This window comes from Manacus vitellinus, unplaced genomic scaffold (assembly GCF_001715985.3).
Source record: "Manacus vitellinus isolate BGI_N305 unplaced genomic scaffold, ASM171598v3 scaffold_36_pilon, whole genome shotgun sequence".
NCBI lineage: Eukaryota > Metazoa > Chordata > Aves > Passeriformes > Pipridae > Manacus > Manacus vitellinus.
In genome coordinates, this window is record NW_021940508.1 from 6,413,781 (window position 1) to 6,423,682 (window position 9,902).

The 9,902-nt window shown below is 43.7% G+C and overlaps 1 protein-coding gene across 1 annotated transcript in view; it reads right to left on the minus strand.

Moving 5' to 3' along the window:
• Positions 1-3,842, minus strand: part of LOC103761164 (phospholipid-transporting ATPase FetA) — an 83,061-nt gene extending 79,219 nt beyond the window's left edge. Inside the window, exon 1 of the mRNA XM_018077332.2 lies at positions 3,586-3,842. The gene's annotated coding sequence lies outside the window, so the exon portion shown is untranslated. The remainder of the gene's footprint in view (positions 1-3,585) is intronic.
• Between the last annotated feature and the right edge of the window lie 6,060 nt (positions 3,843-9,902).

Genomic DNA, 9,902 nt, shown 5'->3' on the forward strand with positions numbered 1-9,902 from the left:
AGCTCACTTGAGGTTAATTTTTGCCATTTCTACAGTTGGGGTATGATGCATTATCACAGAAGATCCCTTTAAAATCAAGGAGATACATGAAAAGGCAGGCAGGTATTTAAATTAAACACCTTATTCCCCGAGTTACAGTTTGTTGCACCACGTTTGGTTTTCATATGCTGCTTGCAGGGTTAAGTAAGTTGTGGGCCCCACAAGAAGAGACAGCATTTTCTGCTTCTGACAGAGTGACCAAGGTTTTGCCAGTGTAGCTCCAGAAGGTAATGACACACAGCCTGAAGCTGGTAATGTGCTAATGAAGGTACACAGCAGAAAACATAATCAAAGACTCTGGGACTAAAGGGAATTAAGTAAAGTTTCAGCAGTGCTGTGGGGCACCAAATGCCTAGTCAGGAGAAATAAAGAAACTAGTTTTTTTAATAAGGAAATGAAAAGAAACACAAGGGCCATGACCCTCTAGCTTGGTGTGGCACTGAAGCAAACTCAATCAGTTTTGGTGCCTCTTCCCCCCAAGTTATCTTTAGATAACTGCAGGACATCCCAGCTTATTATAATAGAAAGAGTGGTGGAAGCCACATAAGGATTAATGCAGACAAGGAGGAACTGTACTCTTAAGCATAATCTTCAGGGTATGTTTTTTTCTTTTACGTTCTTTTTGTGCCATGTTCCATTATTTCAGATAATACATTTTTAACTTTCTTAGCAGCCTTTCAGTACCTGAAGGGAGGCTACAAGTAGGCTGGAGAGGGCATTTGACAAAGACATGCAAAGATAGAACAAGGGAGAATGCTTTTAATTTGAAAGAGGGCAGGTTTAGATTAGGTATTAGGTAGAATTCTTACTGTGAGTGTGGTAAGGCACTGGAACAGGTTGCCCAGAGAAGTTGTGGATGTCCAGCCAACTTCCCTAGATGAAGCAAAGTACTAAAAAACACATGTAATCCCTAAAGACTTGGCAAAGGTGGTGTAATCAGAACGGAATAAATGCCTCGTGTCAGTAAATGAAATTCTCTTAGAAGAAGCAAGATTGGATTAGCTTTGGGGATGAGCTTGGTACAGACATGTAGTCAGCTCAGACAGAGGTCTGAGTGTCCTACCAGGATTCGGAATTATTTCCCATGTTGTAGCCTATTATGCCGGTAAAAAAACCCTTTCCTTGGATGCCATCTGCTAAACAGGTTGTGTCTGCCCAGAAAGGCATGGACTCGAAGTTTTTCCTACGGTCAAACTGCTATTTTGGCATTAGGAGAAAAAATCCACCAGCATAAAACACAAAGGGATTAGGCAAAGGCAGTGTCCCAAATCAGTTTGTGCAGCAAATTTGGAAAGAACATATGTACACCAGTCCATGAAAAAAATGCTGAGAAAAAATGCTGTTTGTAAACTAAATAAAGAAGAGCACATTCTTCTGGCCAGTCCACCTGCAGCACAGTTTGCAGCAAGGGTTGACCAGAAATGAAACTGGTGACAATCCAGAGAATGACAGTATCTGGCAAGCACACAGAGTCAAAAGTAGTGTCTGGAGTCTGGCTGGAGCTGGGAATTTGCTCTGGCTCGTGGTAAAGTTATGCATCACACAGATATACCTTGAGACTCCTGAAAATATTTGGGCTATGAGGCAACCCTGTCTGTGAGGCATGACATTTAAACAGACCAAAGTATATATTGCTTCATTAATCAATATCTGATGTAGTGGAAAGGTTTTAAATGAATGATTTCTTGGAAACTTGTTGCAGTCTGCAGCTGATCTTGCAAGTGTCCTACAATTTTGTTCAAGTTTTTGGTTTGTGTTTCTAGTCTTCTGTTTCTTAGCAAAACAAGAAAAGGCCTCCATGGAGGCTCTTACATCACTTGAAGAAGAAGAGTTAAAGAAAGAACAAACATACTTATGGAGCTGTGAAGGCCAGGCAGCAGAGGCAAAAGAATTCACATGTGAAAAAAAGAAACTTTGGGAGCATACCAGGATGAAGAGAGACAGGCCTAGAATGAGACTTAAACCAAAAGACAAACCTATTGCTTGATGGGTGTAATAGTAACAAAAAGCACTGGAAATCAGTGATTTTAATGTGGGATGCCTCTATTTGGAGGTAGTAGAGACTGGGGACTTCTGTAAGGTACCTGGGAAATCTAACACAGGCAGCTGAGGCGTCTGATCTTGCAGCATATATAGCTGGAGAGGATGTTAATTGGAGTAGTCATGGTTTACAGTCACACAAACAAACATAAATCACCATCAGTTTTAGTTTATGCTTACATGACAGTTCCTACAAACTACAGCAGCTCAGGAGGAGATACACATCAGTTTGGATGGCTTTGTTATGGAGGAACAGCCTTCAGGATACACTCCAGCCACCCCACCCAGTGCAGAGACAGAGCCCTTGGGAAAAACACTCTGAGGACATGGCTCCAAGGGTGAAGAGGTCTAGAAGAGAATAGCAGGGAGAGCAATTCTAACTGGAATGCAAGACAGCAGTCCCTTGCAAACAAGCATAAATTAAGCAAAACCATTGTTCTCACGCCCCTCACACCTGTATCTTTTGTACTCTTGTAAAGCCAAATCTGTACATTTAAGATGGAAAAGTAAACCAAGTCTTGTTTGTCCAAGAAGTGCAATGGCAGGTGGGGAATGCATTGGCAACATTTCTAGTGACAAGAGTATAAATTACACAGAACAGCTCCCACCAAAGGTCAGGGGAAAGCAAGTGAAGGTCTTGATGTTAAACTACTTGGTAATCCATATTGCCACTGAAACTGCAGCCCACAGTAGCTGCATATCCCAGCAAACTCAGAATCACGTGAACAATGGAGTAGGAAGGAAGCAATGGATGAAAGAGTAGTGCTAAATCACATATGGAGGTATTCAGGGAGCTCCACAGGCCGCTGGAGTGAGTCAGGGAAAAGGAAAAGGAGTCTTGTTTATCTATGGATCATAGTTATCAGCCATGTCTACAGGGCATGCACCCAGCTCTGACCTTGGAACCACTGCAGTGCTGCCCAACTCTCAGTCTAACCATCTCACACTGCTGTCTGTCATTGGAGCACATGGGGAAAAGTTGTTAATGGACTGTGATCTACACTCTCAGATGCTCCTGCTTGGGTGATGGCATTGGAAGCACTGGTAAAGCCACATAATTCCACCTTTAAAATGTGAAAATTGGCTTAAACAATCAAACAAACAAATAAATAAACAAACATTATATATATGTGTGTGTGTATATATATACACACACATTTATACAGACAGTGGAGCAGAACTCATCGCTTTGAGTTTTCCTAATGTGTGAGTCTTGAGTGCTCATGTGGGTTTTCCTCCTTACCCCTCTATCACTTCACACAGGTGCAAGAACCTCATCCTGTTCCTTCTGGAGCCAGTGCTGAGCACATGCAAACATTGGTGGGCTAGCACTACATACAGAAAATTAAGACACCAGACTCATTATTAAGAACCAGCATTTGCAGATGCACCATAACCCAGTATGCAAAAGGAAAAAAATGCACAGGAAAACATAGCTGAAATCTGGGTTCCTATGCAAGTTTTTACTGTTTTCTCCTAGAAGAAGAAATGAAGAAATTGTCCTACCTGGCTGTTTTGTGTCCTCTTTTCTACCTGAAGCTGTTTGTCACAACAAGCAGAAGGGATTGTTTTCAGCACCATACAAAAAGACGCAGCTTCTTTTAAACTCCCTGGATGGTTCCTCCACGGAGCATGCCAGCCTTCTCCCCAGCTGGGAGGTGAAGCTCACGGGAGCACAGCACGCTTTCCAGGATCTGGAGGCAAACCTGTGCAGGGGCACACTGAACACGATCCAGAAGTTACAGGATGTCTTGGCTTGTTCCGTGTACTCGATAAGGGCTGCAAGAGAAAAGGCAAAGTTCCCGGGGCTGTGGGTGGAACATGGCACCGTGCAGCACTGAGCAAATAAAAGGCAATTGATCGTTGGACTCGGGTGTGACACCGGGTATTACAAAGGTTTATGTACCATAGGCAGGACTCTGTATTTCATCTGAGAGAAATGCAGCCCAAAAAACCCACTGGTGCACCCTGCTGCAGCTAAAGCAACAGCGGGACGCTGAGCTCAACTTTAGGCCATCAGCGGATTTGTCTTCTTGGTCAGCACTGAGATGGAGAATTCCAATCACAAGTTATATTCTTTCTTATAGGTCAGATATTTCACTATCTCCCATAAGGACTTATAAAATGTATACCACTTCTGTGGGGTAGTCGATTATTTGGGAGATTTGTGGTGCCAAATACAACAGGGTACTGATTCAAGTTTCTGGATTCCATGGCTATAAAAAAACCCCATCTAAGTTCAGCTTTTGACACAAAGTTTTTTGTTTCAATGCCCTCTTCAACCTGAAAAAAAAGTTTACAATGATAATTCTGAGATGGAGAAGAGGCAGAACTAATCTAAAAAAATCACCCCAGTACAACTGTGATAGGGTGCAATAGGAAAAATTAAGACAAAATTAAATTGTCTAAATAATGACATTTATCTGCAACACCAGTATTGCATCTTTTCCTACAATTCAGTAATGCAAACTTCCAGTACTAATTCACAAGCATTGACTAGCTCCTGTAAGTCCTTTTTGCCACCTACTTTTAGATTCAATGACACTTTCTGCCTGAAAAATTCTGAATTAATGTCAGGTTGAAATAGATAAAGATTTTTTTTATTTTTTTTTTTTTTAACATTCCTTGCAATATGCTAAATTATTGAAGCAGAAGCCTTTCTAAAATGTAATTCACATGTCCTTAACCATCTTATCTATTTGGGGTTTTTTTTGTATTCTGTCTGTTCTTGGCTAACAAAAAGAGATTTATCAGTACCACTTTCTCTGCAGCCCTTTTTAAACTAAATCTGTTCTTTGGCTTTCAATGCAGCAGGTGAAATTGCAAACATAGCAGTGAAAGCTTACAATTTTATTTGAAGATCTCTCATTAGGTAGTGGACCATGGTTATGACTAATAGGGTCATGTGGACATGACCTAAAGAAGGAAGGATAACAGACTGAGCGACACTGAAATGAGATTCAGATCCCCTCTCATATCTGTGGCAGATCCTGAGTGAGTGAATAAATGCTGCTGTGCTTCTATTTTCTTATTCATAAAAGGGAGCAATAATTCTTCACTTCATCAAGAGACCAAGTAGCAAACATCAGCAACTAAAAGGTGTTTAGAGACACACCAGTGATATCTCAGAACATGAGAATTTTTCAGTCTCTTTCATATAACAAATGCCTTATATAACAGAGGCTGTCTCAAAGTCCTGTTAAAAACACTTTTTTTTCCCCCCAGAATGGGAATACTCACTTCTGTGTGGGGTAGAAATGAATAAGCTCTTTTTCTGTTTACTTTCCAGTTCATGTATCAGTTCATGATATTACTATTGAAACAGAAGGTCTTCATAAGGAAAAAAGGTGCCACAGAGAGCAGATTTTAGTTTTAATACCAACAGAAATATGACAGCCTCTCCTGTTAGCGTTTTGCCTCCAAGCACTATAGCTATGAGTCAGCGAGCTGATAGGAAGACTTTCACACAGCCTTCAGAATCAGCCTTGGAGGATACACAAAATTACAATTCTTTCCTGTCTCTGCTGTGTTGGTCACTAAAGTAAAAATAACTTCAAAGTAACAATGGTTAACAGTTTGGAACTAGGAGTGCAGCTTTAGGTTAAAGTTTTTGTAGCACGAGAACTCCCTTTGTTTGGAGTTAAAAAGCTACTGTTTAAGAATGATGCAATTTTTAAGGGGAAAAGAAAGGCATGCTGCTGCCTGATGGAAAGCTGTGTTGCAAGAACTGCTTACGTGATCTGCTCTTCCCTTAATGACTCTCAGCTCTTTTCCAGAAGATTTCTTCCAGAGAAGTTCTTTCCAAAGCTGTGTCTTCTTTACAAAATATTGGGGAGCATTTCCCCTCTCTCCCATCTTGTGGAGTATGGGTGGTACCAATAGGTACCAATAACCTCTTTTTCTCATGCTCAGTGAATTCAGTGTCTGTACATAGCTACTGACTGTGTTTCTTCACCCTCAGTTTCTGCTTTATAAATATCCTGCTGTGTTGTGGCTTCCTTCTGTAGCTGTAAAGTGCTGGGAAAGAGGCATGGCAATGGACAGAACTCTTGTGAATTCTTGTGGGCACTCATCCTCCCAGCAATAAGCACACCAGCCATCTCGGAGTAAGAAAATTTAGAATGACACTGATGGGTGAAACAAGAAGGTATTTGGGTTTGGCCCTTCTGCATACCCAAAAAGATGGATAAAACCAGCCTACCTGAAGACAGGTCCTGAAACACAGATGCATTCACGAGCCACATTCAACTTTTTGGGGCATCCTTCTCTAGGTCTTTGCCATGCAAGAGACCAAATGGTTTATCAGGTATACATAACCAAGTATCTAAGAACATGTACTGGTTGGGTTGAAGAGAAGTGGGCACTTTCATTTACGGATGCCAAAGCTCAGACTGGTTTGGCACAGAACTTCCTACAAACGAAGAGGTTATGCTACAAATCATCAAGGCAGTTTCATGGGTCATCAGCTTCTACTCAAAACCCAACCCCAGAAGCTCCTGTTTGCCCCTATCCTCAGACTGGGAGCTGATACGGAAAACAAAAAAAGCAGTTTATTTATTTGCATTTTCACTGCATTGTTTCTCTTATGGTGTTTCTCTTGAACACTGAGAAATTATAAGAATTAAGGGGTGTTCCTCTAGGGAGGCGACATGGCCAACAGGCCAGCTGAGGTGCCTTTACAGAAATGCCTGCAGCATGGGCAGCCAACAGGAGGAGCTGGAAGCCACTGTGCTGCTAGAAAGCTTAAACCCTGTTGCCACCACCAAAACTTGGTGGGACAAATCCCATGACTGGAGTGCAGCTGTTGATAGCTTCGGACTGATCAGAAGAGGCTGGAGAGGAAGGAGAGGCAGAGGGATTGCCCTCTGCATCAAGAGTTGGATTGAGTGTGAAGAGCTGTCTTTGAATAACAGCAACTAGCAAGTCCAAAGCCTGTGGGTAAGAATCAGAGACCAAGGAAACAAAGGGAACCGTGCTGTTGATGTCTGCTACAGGTTGCCTGACCCAAGGGAGCCTATTGACAAATCCTTCTTGCTCCAGGTATGAGAGGCATTGCTCTCACAGGCTCTTGTCCTGTTGTGGGACTCCAACCACCCTGATATCTGCTGGGAAAGCAGCACAGCAAGCTGTAGACAATCCAGGAGACTCCTAGAAGGCATGATGGATAAATTCTTGACCCAGGAAATAGACAGCCCTAGCAGAGGGGGTGCATTACTGGATCTATTGGTCAACAAGACAACACAAACAAGATAATTGGGGACATCAAGATTGGAGGCAGCCTAGGCTGAAGTGATCATGCATTAGTGGAGTTTCAGTCCTAAGGGACATGGGTCAGGTAAGAAGTAAATTTAGGCCCCTGAACTTTAGGAAAGAAGACTTCCAGCTCTTTAGGGAGACTGCTGGTGAGATCTCCTGGGACAGGGGAGTGGAATAGAGCTGGCAGATCTTTAAGGAAGTCTTCCATAGAGCACGAGAGCTAGCAATCCCCAGAATTAAGAATTCAAGCAAGGAAGGACTGACCAGCATGGCTGAGCAGGGACCCATTGATCAAACTAAAGGGAAAGAAGAAAATGCACAAACAGTGGAAGTTAGGACAGGTGACCAAGGAAGAGTATAGAGATGAAGTAAAGTTGTGTAGGGATGGGGTGAGGAAGGCCAAGATGAAGCTGGAACTGAACCTGGCAAGGGTTGCAAAGAATAATAAGGAAGGGCTTATATAGGTATATTAACCAGAAAAGGAGGGTCAAAGAAGGTGCAACCCCTGATAAACAATGCTGGAAAACTGGAAATGATGGGTGAGGGGCAGGCTGAGGTACTCAGCAGCTTTTTTGCCTCAGTCTTGGCAACTTCTCTTCCCACACCTCTTGAGTGCGTGGACAGAAGGATGGGGACTGGGGGAAAAACGTCCCTCCCACTCTAAGAGAAGATCAGATTCATGACCACCTGAGGAAACGGAACATACATAAGTCTATGGGACCCCATGAGATGCATCCCAGAGTCCTGAGGAAACTGGCTGATGTAGTTGCTAAGCCACTCTCTATGATATCTGAAAAGTCATGGCAGTCAGGAGAAGTCCCAGGTGACTGGAAAAGGGGAAACATTGTACTCATTATTAAAACAGGGGAGAAAGGATGACCCTGAGAACTACTGACCTGTCAGCTTCAGGTAAGGTCATGGAACAGATCCTCCTAGAAGATGTGCTAAGGCACATAGAGGACAGGGAGGTAGTTTGAGACAACCAGCATGGCTTCCCCAAGGGCAAGTTGTGGCTGATGAACCCCGTGGCCGTGTATGATGGGGTGACTACATCAGTGCACAAGGGAAGGGTTACAGATGTCATTTATCTGGACTTCTGTAAAGCCTTTGACATGGTATCCCACAACATCCTTCTCTCTAAATTGGAGGCAGATGGATTTGATGAGTGGACTGTTAGATGGACAAGAAACTCGTTGGAAGGTCACATCCAGAGGATAGTGGTCAATGGCTCAGAGTCCCAGGGGACCTCAGTGAGAAATGGTGTCCATATTGGGATCAGTGTTATTTAATATCTTCATTAAGGACACAGACAAAGGGATCAAATGCAGCCTCAGCAAATTTGCAGATGACACCAAGCTGAGTGGTGCTGTTGACACACCTGAAGGACAGGATGCCATCCAAAGGGACCTGGACAAGCTCAGGAAGTGGACTCATGGGAATCTCATGAGGTTTAACAAGACCAAGTGCAAGGTGCTGCACTTGGGTCAGGGCAACCCCCGGTACCAACACAGGCTGGGGGATGAACAGATCAAGAGCAGCCCTGCTGGGAAGGACTTGGGGTGCTGGTGGGTGAGAGGCTGGACATGACCCGGCCATGTGCACTCACAGCCCAGGAACCAATCCTGTCCTGGGCTGCATCCAAAGCAGGGCGGGCAGCAGGTGAGGGAGGGGATTCTACCCCTCTGCTCTGCTCTGGTAAGACCCCTGGAGCACTGCATCCAGCTCTGGGGTCCCCAGCACAGGAAGGACAAGGACCTGTTGGAGCGAGTCCAGAGGAGGCCATCAAGATAATTAAAGGACAGGAGTACCTCTCCTACAAGGAAAAGCTGAGAGAATTGGAATTGTTCCACCTGGAAAAGAGAAGGTTTCGGGGTGACCTAATTGTGGCCTCCAGTGCCTGAAGGGAGCCTACAAGAAAAATGAAGAGGGACTTTTTAGAAGGGCATGTAGTGACAGGACAAGGGGGAATGGCTTCAAACTGAGAGAGAGCAGGTTTAAATTAGATATTAGGAAGAAATTCTTTACCAGGCTGGATGGAGCTCTGAGCAACCTGGTCTACAGAAAGGTGTCCCTGCTCATGGCATTGGGGTTGGAACTATATGATCTTTAGGGTCCCTTCCATCCCAAACCATTCTATGAGTCTATGACCTGACTCACTGGCTTTAAACCAACATCTGCACAATATAGTGACAATAAGCTAGTGGAAGTCTGGTTATGTTCACTTGAAGTTATTCCCATACAAATCAGACACAAAGGGTTTGTTTGTTTTTTTAATGCATCTTTTCAGCCACTGAGTTCAAAATAAGGTCTCACGAGGGCTTGCATCGCCACAACCCCCATCCCAATGAACTGTGGTGCTGGGGTTAGGCAGGGGTTAACTTCTTAAACCAGACAACTTCGCTGGCTGAAACCAGTGTCTCATGGGAGTGTGCCTTCACACATGGCAATAACACAAGCAACAGAAGTCTCACAGTGGGCCCTATGATATGGGCCAGAGAGTGGATGCTACTGGAAGAAGAGAATGTTGAATATTCAGCTTGACCATTTACTGAGAACCCTATTTTATG